This window comes from Tauraco erythrolophus, chromosome 17 (assembly GCF_009769465.1).
Source record: "Tauraco erythrolophus isolate bTauEry1 chromosome 17, bTauEry1.pri, whole genome shotgun sequence".
Taxonomy (NCBI): Eukaryota; Metazoa; Chordata; class Aves; order Musophagiformes; family Musophagidae; genus Tauraco; species Tauraco erythrolophus.
The window spans coordinates 8,739,689-8,754,152 of record NC_141481.1 but is presented as its reverse complement, the minus strand read 5'-3'; the positions used below and the strand labels follow the sequence as shown (position 1 = coordinate 8,754,152).

Sequence of the window (14,464 nt, the reverse complement as noted above, 5' to 3'; positions counted from 1 at the left end):
AGAGGGAGGTGGCCCGTAGTACCCGTGTATATTTGTGTGGTTCATCGTGCATTTACCTCCTACCAGGGTACAAATGTTGCTTTGATACCTGGCTCTTTTCTGGTCTTTTTTCAAGACCTTCTTTGGACAAGCAAATCTTCCTGAGATCAAGTGTTTGCTTTTTTGTATCTGTCACTGAGTTTAGGGTTAGCAGGGACCTTTAGACCACCTGGTCTGACCTTTTTATCTCCTGCCATCTTTATCTCCTCTATTTAAGAAACACTTTTTGCCGCCTTCCTCCTCCCCTCCCTTTTGAACCTTGCCGAGATGAAATTTCTCTGCACTGTTCTTAGAAAAGTTTTCTTCTTAAATTGCATTGATTTGGTGTGATAACATCTTAGTCCAGATTCAAACTGAAGTGCCCCAAAGTCTGGAGCGTGGCTTTGTGGGTCTCTCCAGACTGTCACCCTTAAACACGCACAGACCTTGCCCTTTCCTGCCTGTGTACTTAGATATAAGCATTGCATCTAAATATTATTTCGAGCCATTCAGTCATGGATGAGGTCCCTCCTGACATCCTTACCCTCTAAAAAGAGGAGTGCAAAGTGGGGTTTGAATGTCTGTGACCTTCTGCCACCTCCTCTGGCCACAGGAACATGTAAATGAAGCATATGATGTGGGTCCACAAGTTGTGAAATCTTCTCTTTAAAATAAATCAGCCTGAAGGCAAGATTTTTGCAGGATCCAGGACACTTAATTCAGACACTGAGCTCAAAGTTTTCCTTACTATTATTTTATTACAAAGCACATGTATAATACTCATGATTGCAAGCCACTGCACCAGCACAGATAAGAGAGATGTTCTTCATCCCACAACGTTCTCACTCCAAATCCCTGATTCTACCACCCCCTTTTTCATTAAATTACTCCTTTTATTTAAAGTATAGGTGCTGACTGTTCGCAAGGATAAAAGCTTGCAGGTTAAACCCTTTGTGAGCCTATAGAAAATGTACCGTGATCATGGAGAGGTTTCTATTATTTGTTATAAAGGTGCTGCCAGGGTAAATGGTTTAAAAACGTTGAGCTATGGAGAATTCTGATCCCTGTCACATGAAACGGCATAAATGTCAGACTGGGGATTTATATGAATATTCCTTGAAAAGAAGCATAGGCAGGAATTAGTTGTTCTCTTGTCCTATTTATTCCCTTTAATTGGATTTATTTTTAAGTGAGCTTTAGTATAGAAATTTCTGCTTCATTTCCTTATTGTATTTTCGAATTTCATGTCAACACAGATAAAGCCTGCTTGCCCTACATTAAAAATATATTTAAACCAGTAGAGATATGTTTCTTAAACAGGAAAAGCTTCTATTTTTTTAAACTATTTTTTAAACTTAAACTAAATCAGTTCTCAGCTTACAGAGTGTTTTAAGGTGCTGGTGTTGGAGCAGTTCACAGCAGCGTACCCGGCTAGGATTCAAGACTCGAAGCAATTATATCTGCTGATACATCAAGTCTTTGAGAGAAGGAACCGTGAAGCATTTTTTTTTCAGAGGGATTTGTATGCTACAGGCCATATCGTGGCTGGTTTATGTGTGAGACCTGATAGAGCAAGCACAGCACTTGGCTGTTTTTCGGTGCATGCCTCTAAGTCAGGCTGAATAGCAGCTTACTGTTGTCAACATTTGATTCATAGAGTTGTGTAAATGGGCAAAAAATTCCTTTCTGTCATGCCAGAGGCCAAATTAAACAGAAATCTGTGAACCGGGAGGGTTATTTAGTTGGGAGGAAGCAACATGAGTCGTGTGATAATGTACTCTTGCAAGTTTTTTTACAATTTGTTTTGGGGCTGAGTTCGTCTTTGTTTGTTTAATGCCATAAAATACAATTCTTCCTCCTGAGAAATTGCTTAAAAATGATACTGGAGTGAAGGCAATCACGGAGTTAGCAGAGCCAAGCAGAAGGTGTTTGGGGGTTTGGACTAAGAGTGACCACAAACATCTCCGTTGATACTGATCCACCAGCCTGCCTGACAAATTCTTCATGTTCCCTTTCGACCAGGCATTTGAAAAATGTACTGCAGATACGTAGGAAGGCATATATAACACTGCTTCTTCCCCTCTCCCATCCCAGCAATGCTAATGAAAGCCCAACATAGCTGAGATTTCCAGATTTGCTATCACTGTGGAAAGATAAATGTAGACCTATGCACATTACATTGCAGAATTTAATGTTGGGCACTCTTGATTTTTTTTAATGAGAAAAAAATTAGTGTCATGTATGCTAGGCAGGTTTTTAAAACACAGCAAACTGTTAGGGAATTAGTGCTGTGAGGTTCGAAGTAGCAGGTGCTGCTGCCAGTGATATTACTGGGTGTCTTCAAGATGTCTTTGATGTACGTTTTAGTGGTTACTGAAGATTCAGAAAGAAAATTGTTAAGACAGATGGAACAAAGCAATGTAACTGTGTCTGCATTTCTTTATATTGGTATGAAGAAGGCTCACCCTTAGGTCTGTGTTTGTGCATCTGTAGATTTAAACAGCTCTTCGTGCTTTGAAAGCTCCCTTTCCATCAGATCCCTGCAAATACAGATTACTTAAGAAAAAATGCATGTATCATCTGATCTAATCGATCTCTATTTTCTCCTTCTTTGAATTAGTGGAGCTGTGAAAAAAATGAAGCTGCTTAATTGCAATAGTTCACTCAAAAGCTCCTACAAAAGAAGTATTTATTGTCTAGGAAAATTTTATCTCTAGTTCACTTTATTGTAAAAGATTCTATCTCAGAAATGCCGTGAATCAGAGATGAAGGGGAGTAATGATAAACTTAGGGAAAACATAAGGAAAATGTGTGGGTGTATGAGTTTGCACATGTCTGTAAGCTATAATAGGTATGCAAATAGAAAAGCAAGTGCTTGTGGACATGTGGTTTTGTGTCAGCTATGAATTTTATTCATCAGCTATTTAACACTAGATTTACACATATTTAAAAAATCATTCTGACTCATTCTAGAGAACCTTTATCAGCTATTTTATAATGATTTCATTCGCTGATCCAATTATAAACTAAATTGAATCCTATCTACTAACACAGGTTAAAATGTTTTTATTATACGCAGCTGTTTGATATCTCCAGGTGTGGGAGCACACAACAAGGATGAAAATTAATTAAGCAAGATGTGGGAGATGCTTGCAGCCGTATGTTATGTGCTTGTCAGCCAGAGCAGACGCGTGTCAAACACAGCTTGATTAGTTGCAGCACGTGTTCCTCCGACTCGCAGCAGGCACGGGAACTACACCTCTGCAGAGCCTTGGCTCCAGCCTCTAATTGCTTCCAAGCTTTTCCAGTGGCACTATGTACTGATGATACACATATTACCAGGATTACCTTAGGAGTTTCCTGATGTACAAAACTATTTTACATGAAAATGATAAAGAAACCCTCTAATTGCATTTATATTGAGCATCTTGTCATTCTTTAGCATAGTCTCCTTTAGCATCTTTAGCGTTCTTGCAGTATCCTGATTTGTATGTTAATGACAAGGGCCACCAGGCAGGAAGGGAAAAGATTTTAACCTAGTACCTAATAATTCTTATCTATTTTTGTGCTGATATAGTTGCCAGGCAGGTGCTGTCTTGTGACACTCAAGCCTTTCTTCTAGGTGCAGAAGCTGTAGTCACAAAAATAGTGCGTAGGAGCCATATGTGATTTGACAGAACAATCATAATTATCAAATACAATTTAATTTCACTGTATTTATAGAAAACTGGTAGAAGTGATGCTTGCACAGAGTACAAAAAAAAAGTGAAATAAAAGAAAATAATGAAAACAGATGATTGTGTTCATGGCCAATTTCTACAACCACAAGTTTGTTTGTAGACATGCTCTGAATAGGAAAATTAGGTGAATTATTAGAATAAATCTTGCTCTGTCAACAGTTTGCTAATCACAGGGATGCAAGAAAACAAAAATATATGAATTTTCATTTTAATGAAAAAATGTCCTCCATCTCAATCTCAAAGGCAAACCAAAAAATTCCATTAGTGTTGTAGGGGAGGTGTTTCTCTTTACTGCGTAATGCGAACAGTAAGGTAATGTACATAGTATGGTTTTGTTCCTATTTACTTATGTACATGTGAAATACAATTTATCATAGTTTATTATTTAAATTATGTCCTATATCCCTATATAGGGATATCACTGGGGGTATATGTCCTGTGTCTCTATGTTGAGGGACATCTCCCCCATTATCTCCTCTGAGACATCATATAATAGTGCATTTATAACTGCAAACTTCTGGGAGCTCTTTAAATCTCAGCATATACTATTATATTTTCAATGAACTTTAACTGTAGTAACCATGAAACTGGGACATGGTGATTGGTGATGTGTATCAGTGCCATTTACCAAGGGCTTCTTTAGCTGTACTACCTGATTCCTCAAGTACGGATGAGGGGCAGTGCATAGTGACTCTCTAGCTTCATTGGGATAGTCCAGAAGAGGGAGCTTGAAATTAAAGAGTGAAGATATTTAAAAGTACCAGAAGGAATAAATTGTTCAAATATGGGAACTTTGTTATGGTCACCCTTTATCACTGGTGGAATTTGCTTCGTGTTATTAACAATAGAGATTTGGTTTTGGAGATGATAATTATTCTTGTGGTGGTGTATTTCTGTCCCACCAGAAGCAGTTTTCTGTCAGCTATTAAGTTAAAATTCTTATTTTTTTGGTGTGGTATCCACCATTGCTTTTCCAGAATGTTTGAGAAAATGACAAGTAATTAATTGTGTGGAAAATGTAAATCATATCTACTCATCTGTGACTTAAAGGGCCATACTTCTCTTTAGTCAACTCAAATACATCGACCTCGTTTTGGTGATGCCAGGGATGAATTTGGCCCACTTTGGACGAAGTATATGGTTCATCATTGTGCTAAGCGTTTCCCCAGGTCATTCTGCAATGCCAACGCATACAAATAATGATTTTGACTTTGTTACAGTGCCCTTCTGTGCTTCTAATAATAACCTATTTGGAGCTTTCTCAAGGTAAAAGCTTCAGTAAAGTGTGCTTGCAGCAATGCTGTATTCTTATAGTATATAATATCCATAAATGTTTCTATCTTATATATTAGAGTCTGGTACCTGGTGGCTAAGGAAAGAGTTCTTAATCACTATTCTGTACTTATTAAAACAGAAAGAACCCTGTGCAGTCTAGTATGTGTGCTTCTCTATATGTGTATATATACTTGTACATCATAACAAAGAAGGAAGTGCATTTTATTGGCCCAGGTTTCTCTGTTTTGTTTTTTTTTTTCTTGTTTGTTACTCTTTCAGCATTTAATTTTTTTCCCCATCTTGAATTTTAGTTCCAAGATCAAAATCTCAGGATCCTTGCTTGCAAACAGAAAAAACCCAAACAAACATGATTAAGTTTCCTTGAAATATCATTTTCAAGAGCAATGTCTTCTTTTGATTTTAACCTTTTACTAAGAAGCTTAATTATGAAATAATTTCATAGTGAAAAGTAGATCCTCTGGAGATATCACAGTAGGACATTTAGACGACTTTCGAAACTTTATAAAACATTTTAAATGGGAAATTACATCAGCCATTTCCACAAGAATATTCAGTTTATTAAACTGTTTCTTTTCTGAAAAAAAACATGTTACCTAATTTCTAATCAAGGCCTCCTGATGTGCACAGACTTTGTTGATGAGTAGTGGTATTAGTGATGTGAAGTTGGGATACAGTCTTGTTGCAATTATTCCTGCAGAAGCGCACAGATATTCCTACATCAGTACACAGAGAGCATATTTTCCGTGCATTATGCATGGGATTTCCTCCAGCTGGCCTCCTGACTCACGCTCCCCTGCCTCCCTGGTGTCTGTGGCTGAGTGCAGGACCACCTCATCTCTCCCACTGGGAGAAGCTCGGTGCCAAACCCTGGGCTCCCAGTGGGTGGAAAGGGCTTCCAGAGATCCCTACTCCAACCTCCTACTCAAAGCAGGTCTGGTCAGATTTGGCTGCTCTAATCAAGAGCCTTGCCCAGTTAAGTTTTGAAACAACCCGCCTTCTCTGGGCCCCTCTTCCAGTGTTTGACCACCCTCATAGTGAAATTTTTTTCTTTATATCAGGTGGGAATTTCCCCTGTTCCCATTGGTGCCTGTTGCCTTAACATCCTTCTGCTGTGCAGCTCTAAGAAGAGTCTGGCTGTGTCTTCTCTGCACCATCCCATTAAGCACTTGTAGACAGCAGTAAGATCTCCCTGATCTTCTTTTCATAAAAGAATAAACACAGTTCTCCCACCCTCTTTCTGCCTGCTGTATGCTCCAGGCCTTGGACCATTTTGATGGCCACTGTGGACTGTCTCCAGTTCGTCAATGTCTTGTATGAGGAAGCCCAAAACTGGACATGGTGCTCCAGGCTGCCTTACGAGGGCTGAACAGAGGGAAATAATCAATTCCTTCAACCTGCTGGCTACTCTCTTGTTGATACATCCCAGCCTGCAGTTGTCCTTGAACTGTGAACTATGAAAATGTATGAAAGTGGTCTGCAGTGAGAGACTCTGGAGAGCTGCCCTGTGTTCAGCCTGGTCTGCTAGAAGGGATGCTGTGTGGCTGCAGTTCGATGTTAGACACAGTGTGATATGTGGTTTAGCATGAACATGGTGTAATGTCTCCTCTACCTCCTGACAACTGTCGTGTGCCTTGCCACAGGGCTTCTGGTCCAAACAGGCTGATGGGTCTGGAACTGGAACTAGCTGAAGGAAGCATGAGTCTTCCCTCAACCTTGTGAAAGGTTCACTAGAGATGATAGTAATGGATGGACCTGATTTACATTTCCACAAAGCTCTGCCTCTTGGACAGGTGTGGTACAAGCAAGGCCTTGGCAGCATGACTTCAATGAAATGATACTTCTGAGGGGTGTACAGGAGGAAAAGAAGCCAAGGCAAAAGCATTGGGGAAGGGTGTGGGATTGGACCTTGTCACTCTTGAGCTGCAAGGCTTGGCCTCTTTTTAGAGGGTCACCTTCTTGTTGCAGTTGGCCAAGGCAAACGGTTTTCCAGGTGAAAGTGTCTGCACACTCTCTTTCTCTTTGAAAGCTATTGTGAACATGTTGAAGATGATGTGAACCATTGACATGTAGATGTATAAGGTCTGTAAAATGAATTGAGGCTCCGCTCATAAAGTTTCATTGTTCATTCGGTGTAATAAATAATGAACCTATGAAAGGACTTCATAAAACAGTAAAAATGGAAATACTTCACAGAAATAGAAGATGACAATTTTTTATTTCTTTCTGTTTCTCATGCCTATTAGTTATGTGTACTTGTGACTTTATAAGTCCTACAGAACTAGGCATGGACTTTAATTTTAACCTGACATTCAGAACGTCTTCTCATGTCTGATTTCAAAGATTTATACGGTCATTACAGTGAAATTAATGTATGTCTTAATTGTAATAATACCTAAACATAGGTCATTATACTGAGGTGTTTTAATATTCTCAATTGTTAATAGCTTTGTATGCCGCTGTAATAATTTTATTGCTGTTTTAACAGGAAAAAAAATAGCAGAAGTGTATAGGTAATATTTTCATTAAGGCTTCAGTACTGACTCTCTCTCTTAGGTGTATGCCCGCGACACCACGTATTTGATTATAGAAATTGCAAGCTCCTGGCTGTTAGGAATCTAAAAAGGAATCTTTTGTTTTACCTGTGTGCATTGCTTTTATTCTCAATAGTCAGTAAATAATAGTAGTTGTTTCTTGATGGTTTCAGTATTGTACATCAGCAATGACATGCAGCGTTCCTAGGAACAAGGAGTGTGGATCGAAGCCTTGTGCTTGCATATAGCATAGACCCTCGCATTTTGTTCAGTGGTGAAGTACTGCAGTTATTCCTTCACTACATAGATGTTAATTGAAACCAGTCATCTGGTTTAAATTCTGTGCTGTTCATCCTTACAGAGCAGGAGAAGCCGTTGTTAGAACAATTGCTAGAAAGTTGTTATCTTTTCAGGAAATGAATCATAAGAAAATATCAGACATACTCGATAAGAGGACCCCCTCTGCCTGAAAAAAACTTTAGAAATCTTAAAATAGTACCCAGATACTAGAGGTAGAGCTAAAGAAAGGCACAGCTACTACCAACTATGTTTACTAAACTTTAAAGGTACATAAGCAAGAACGGTTTAAAACACTGGAATCCTCCTGCTAGGGAAACCTCACTCTGAAAAAACATTGCGTGTCTTTTGATGAATTATGCCAGAGCAGCTATGTATCTTTTAAAGTTATCCTCAACAATGCAGGGCTTGCTTTGTTTTACTGGAGAGATAGCAAAAGAAGAAAAAACTCTGTATAATGCACACGTAGAAGGCTTTCTGAGTTTGCCTGCACAATGAAATTGTTCTGATTGGACTCTGACAAATTGTAACCTGCAGGTATAACGAGGATTTTCCATTTTTGCCTAGCACTTATACATTTTGTCTCTTCCATTTTTCCTTTCGTGCAATGCATTCAGCACAGCAAGGGCTGGAAAGAAATCTGATTGTGAAACAGATAAATTGTCTTACATAGTTTCCCTATTTTGGCCATTGCCATGGTCTGGTTCAGAAAGTGCTTGGAATCCTCCTTCTCTCTCTTTGTTTTAAGAAGCTGCTTCTCAGTTGCCCATTGCCAGTGCTGTTACCTACAGTGCACATTATTTTTATTGTCTATCTCGTATGCTACGTCAACTCCAAGCAGCCTCAGTGTAAAAGCAGATGAGAACATTTATTTTTATCAGTCACTTTTTCTCGTGAGAAAGAGAACCCCTTGGGCCTGCCCTCTCTACTGCCTTCCTCTTAGCACAGTCATTTGCATCTTGGCAAACGGTGTCTATAAAATGCTCCTGAATTAAATCAGCAAAGTGGTTCGTCATATTTATTTTGCAGTCACTGTGATAGACTCTTTGCTGGTCTAAATAGCTGCAGTCTCATTGATTCAAGAGGAGTTTTCCTTCTTTACATGAAAAGGGTATTGGCTCAACCTGGACAGGTGGCCAGAAGTCATTGCAGATGACAGGCAGCAGAGGATCCTGTCTGATTTCAGGTCTGATTGCAGTCGTTTGCAATTCTCCTGTACACTCATGGAAGACACTTTATGTGTTAAAACTTGCTGCAAGGCTTTGATATCTTTGACCCTTTTAAAAAAGTCTTTTAAATTTTGATATTACCTAAGAAGACAGATGGTATTTTTTGATTGAATAGATAGAGATTTCATGTCTAAACGCATTTCTTGGTTTCACTTTGTTGGGCTAGTGCACTGCTCTCTGTTTGTTCTATGCTGCTCACAATCTTTTCTTGTGATTTGTTTTTGAGTGATACTATAAAAAAGTTACAAAGAATTAAACGTGCAGAAATCCCCCTGGAAAACATTAGTAATGTCCTGCAAGTGTTTTCCTTTGGATCCAAATACGGATATTCAGGTACATGCAGTCTCACCTGCAGCTACACTTCCAAGCTAGAAATTGCCTCCGATACCTTCTGATTGTAACAAATGTTTGACTCCAGGTGCCATGAGTAACCAGATACAGATCCTCTGGAAGTAGGTAAGGAAGCTGTGAAAAAATTGCAAAGCCTGTCAAAAGCTTTGGCTCTGGAGAGGGTGAGAAAGAGCCCTCCAAGTACTGATGCTGAACCCGGGATGCTCTGGCTGCAGTGCATCTCTCGTGGTTGCAGTCTCACGAAACAACAGCTGAAATACCAGAACTGATGCCCTATTTTCTTCTTACATCACCTGAATAAGTAATCCGGAAACGGGACAAACGATACATTTTCAGCAAAATAAAGAAATCCCTCTGAGCAGTTCTTGTTTACGGCCCAATCATAAAAATCCTGGCAAAAAATCAAACAGTTTCCATATCAATTCAGCGCACAGCATTGCTAGGACGGTCGGTGTCAACAGTTAAATAGCTGGTGCAGGGGCAGAAGACAGAGGCTGCTGTGTTCTTGGTGCTGCAGCTCAGGCAGAAGATGAAATCATGGTAGTTTAACATTTGGTGAAGACTTAACTACTGATTTTCTGGCTTTCTGTTTATGGTGGAATAAAACTTGCTTGTGCTTGAAAAAAATTTTGGTTGTTAGGAATGTGTATGGGTGTCTTTGGCCCTGATTATTTAACAAAACCTTCAAACTCAAGAAATACAGCTACCCACTTTTGCAGAGCTGTAGGAGAACACAGCTACAGTCTTTGCTGGGTGGTGAGATGGCTGCAGCACTGTGTTTCTAAGAGCTTTTTTCTACTGTAATGGTCAGGGAGTGATTTTGGATGTCTTATAAACAGGTGCACGGTACAGGAAAAAACAACAGGCCGTATTTTTGGCCTTCGCCATATTGTTTATGCCTTTAGCAAGTGCCACTTCTTAACTTATTCAGTATTTAAAGATTATTTCAACATCTTTGTCGGTGACGTGGACAGTGGCATGGAGTGCACCCTCAGCAAGTTCGCCGATGACACCAAGCTGTGTGGTGCCGTCGACACGCTGGAAGGGAGGGATGCCATCCAGAGGGACCTCGACAGGCTGGAGAGGTGGGCCCGTACCAACCTCATGAAGTTTAACCAGGCCAAGTGCAAGGTCCTACATCTGGGTCATGGCAATCCCAGGCACAAATACAGACTGGGCGGAGAATGGATCGTGAGCAGCCCTGAGGAGAAGGACTTGGGAGTACTGGTGGACGAGAAGCTCAATATGAGCCGGCAATGTGCTCTTGCGGCCCAGAAGGCCAACCGCGTCCTGGGCTGCATCAAGAGGAGCGTGGCCAGCAGGTCAAGGGAGGTGATTCTCCCCCTCTACTCTGCCCTCGTGAGACCTCACTTGGAGTATTGCGTCCAGTTCTGGAGTCCCCAACATAAGAAGGACATGGACCAGTTGGAGAGGGTCCAGAGGAGGGCCACGAAGATGATAAGAGGGCTGGAGCACCTTTCCTATGAGGACAGGCTGAAGGAGTTGGGGCTGTTCAGCCTGGAGAAGAGGAGGCTCCGGGGTGACCTTATAGCGGTCTTCCAGTACCTCAAGGGGGCCTACAAGAAAGATGGGGAGAGGCTGTTCAGGAGGGCCAGTTGTGATAGGACAAGGGGTAATGATTTTAAAATAGAGGGAGGTAGATTCAGGTTGGATATTAGGAAAAAATTTTTTACTATGAGAGTTGTAGAACACTGGAACAGGTTACCCAGAGAGGTGGTGGATGCTCCATCCCTGGAGACGTTCAAGGCCCGGTTGGATGAGGCCCTGAGCAACCTGATCTAGTTGGAGATATCCCTGTTCCTTGCAGGGGGGTTGGACTAGATGACCTTTGAAGGTCCCTTCCAGCCCTAACGATTCTATGATTCTATGATTCTATGATTGTTTTCCCTACATAGTACCGGCTCAGGACACATGGCTGAAACTGAATATGGAGCATTGGATGTTTACTGAGGAGGTGGGAAATACATCTGTTTATTGTAGTTTCAGATTTTGGCTTGGGTCAGGAAGAAATTTTTCAAATTTTCCACATATTTTAGTATTTTGATCCTTGTGACATTTTTGTGTTTATTTCAAACACTGAGGATAAAGGCTATAAGAAAAATTTCCAAACCGATTCTACATTTAGTCTGAATTAAATCAAAAACCAGATTTCATACAGAGACCTTAAGCATTTGGTACTTTAGGAGATGATAATTTCCAGCAGAGTAGTTTTCTTTGGTGGTGTTGTGAATGTCCCAGTTCTTGGCTGTCAGACTTGTACGCTGAGAAACTTTGAGGCTGCCTGCTGATCCATATCATCTGAGATCTGAGTCTATGTAATGAATCTCAAATTGAGCATCCAAAAGCAGAAACACTTTGACTCATTAATCACTGTGAGAGATCTTGGCCTAACTGTATCAATTAAGAATAGTCCTCTAGTAGAAAAGAAACATGATGATGTGTTTCCAGTGACAGTCAAGATATTGTTGGTCACTTGCGTTTACTTATCAAAGATTTGCCCTTGTTTCACTTTGGAGATGTAAATCAGCGTCGCCATGACTTTGGGTACCTTGTGTGTCTGTGTGCTCATATGTGTTTTAGACTAACGTTTGATGACATGTCTTTCAAAGGTCTCTTTAAAAATCCAAGTTTTGGTCTAATAAGATTAAGACTTTGCCGAAACACATTGTATAAAGGCCGCTAGAATATTTACACTAATATTCTGCTACAGCGCTATACAGCAGAATATTAGCCTAAAACTGCAGTTGCCGCTAATGGATTTCGGTTCATGACACTGTCAGCTGAAAGTTTTAGTCTGTTTTAAAGAGGGTTTTTTTTTGGTAAAACTAAAAGGTGTGGTGGAAATTAAACGTGGAACATTTTGGAGAAGGGTGCAGTGCTATACATAATTTATTGGGCACTGTTTGTACAGTCAATTGTTAAGTTATAAATGAAATACAGCCTTAAAACAAAGATGAAAGGGTGAAACTGTGGGTAGTTATTTCCTCTGTATTTCTATTAAAAAATAAAAAGGTTTCTAAGTTTGTTCAAACAGTCACATTTTGCTTTGGTTATTGATACTCACAGTGTTGTGCCTATTTTTGGATGTATCGCATTGAGGACTTTCTTCTCTGCCCTGCAGAGTGCTTTTTCCTCCAGTAAATCTTCTGCAGGCTGCAGGACTGTTCTTAAAGCTCAGTGAAGTGCCCAGGCACAGCCAAGGGGAAACCACAGGGAGGCAAATGAGCCTCTGTCATACTGCATTTCCAGGTCCCAGAGTCACTGAAGAACAACTTGACTTGCCTCTTCCACACAAAGTCCCTCGATGGCTGTTCCAGTTCAGCACCTACCATTGCAGTTATTTCCTCCATCCCATCTAAACCTCAGCTCCCATTTCTTTCAGGCGGAGGGCACTGAGAGTTGGCACAGGGACCACCTCCACAGCCTGCACCAGACAGATGCTTTCTGCTAAGAGGGAAGTCCTTTGAACTGGAGAAATGCGGAACCCATTTAAGATCATTAAAAATGAACTTAGTAGATCTAAGAGTACAGTCCATCTACTTTTCAGAATAATTTGTTATGGGTCTTTGCATTGGTGCTCAGAATGAGGTGAGAAAGAGGTTTCTCTGTAGCCCAGGGTGGGCCTGAGGAAACAATAGGGGTAAGATATATCATTTTATCATAGGTCATGGGCTAAGCATCCCTTGCAGGTACTGCAGAGCAGCAGGAGGTACCTGGTTTGAAATCTCCCAGTTCTCCTACAAGTGGTGCTGACGCAGAGCTGCGATACTGAGCAAAAACATTCTGGCTGCTGAAGAGGAAAGACATGACCAATTTGAACTTAGGAGTGAAACATTTCCTAGAACTGAGCCTGAATAAATTCTGGAACAGTTGAACAGGAAATAAGCTAATAATGGGATTTTACAATATGCATTTCCCATATAAGGCATTGAAATGTAGCATGGGTTTGTTTACTGATCTTCTGGCTATTTTTATGAAAATTTTAGGTTTCCTCACTGTTGATGCTCCGTTCTGATTGTGAGGACTTTGTTCCATTCCAGGCTGAAGCGTTTCATCTTGCCATTGTCATCAGTGGTCGCTGGATGGGCCATTCCTAGTCCAGACCAGGGAAGAAACTAGTTAACAGCTCCTCCTTGCTGCCTTTTGTTTGTGTCGGGGAGCTATTTCCTTGAGACTGATGCATAGGAAGGGGGAGAGAGGTGGAGAGCGCCTGTCTCCGTGTGGTTCATGCTTCTGAAAATAAGTTCCCCAAAATCTGATGTGGGGAAAGGAAGCCCTGGCTCCACAGAGCCTGCTGTCTCCCTCAATAAACAAAGGACTGGATTTGGGCAAGTTGCCCAAAGTGTTGGTGCAGGGTGCGTTCCTGTCCTTACTGCTCTGCCTGGCCTTTTAAGGATATGTGACAGTAAGCTGGAGACCACAGTAAGGTGTGTAATTCAGCCGTGATTAATGAGAACAGGGCTCGTTCTCAGCTTCAGTGTTTCTACAGCATTGGTCAGATTCCCTTCTCACGAGTAACTCATGAAGATTTTCAGATTTTGGCCTCTTCTGCACTGTGAGTGCAATCTCTTGCCAGTTCTTGTGCTACATTAATTTACAGTCATCTACCTTTCCAAATGTGCTCTGCATTGTGGAACAGGTTTTGCTTGTAAGCGCGAGGCCAGATGTTCAGAAGAGGAGAGCTCCCGTTTAGGCATCTAGCAATTACTGCCGTGACACATACCGATGGCAGCTGAAAATCTGAGATCTCTCTGCTTAGACAATAAAATACTCAGGCTGGCTAGTTTGTGCAGTGCTATAAGAAGTGGCCTATATGCATATAATTCAGGAGTTGTTTCAAAATAGCATGCACTGAATCATGGTCTCACTTAGTTTTAAACCACAGCTTGTGCCAAACTAGTTATTTTGGTTTCTTGCCAAGCAGGGGTCATTTTCCAGTTATAACTAACATTTTCCTTTATTTTTTCTCCAAAATCTGTTG

At 40.8% G+C, this 14,464-nt stretch overlaps 1 protein-coding gene across 2 annotated transcripts in view; it reads left to right on the top strand.

The window, feature by feature from the left end:
* PRKAR1B (protein kinase cAMP-dependent type I regulatory subunit beta) overlaps positions 1-14,464 on the top strand; it is a 101,898-nt gene that overhangs the window by 45,655 nt on the left and 41,779 nt on the right. The gene's annotated exons all lie outside the window — the stretch shown is intronic.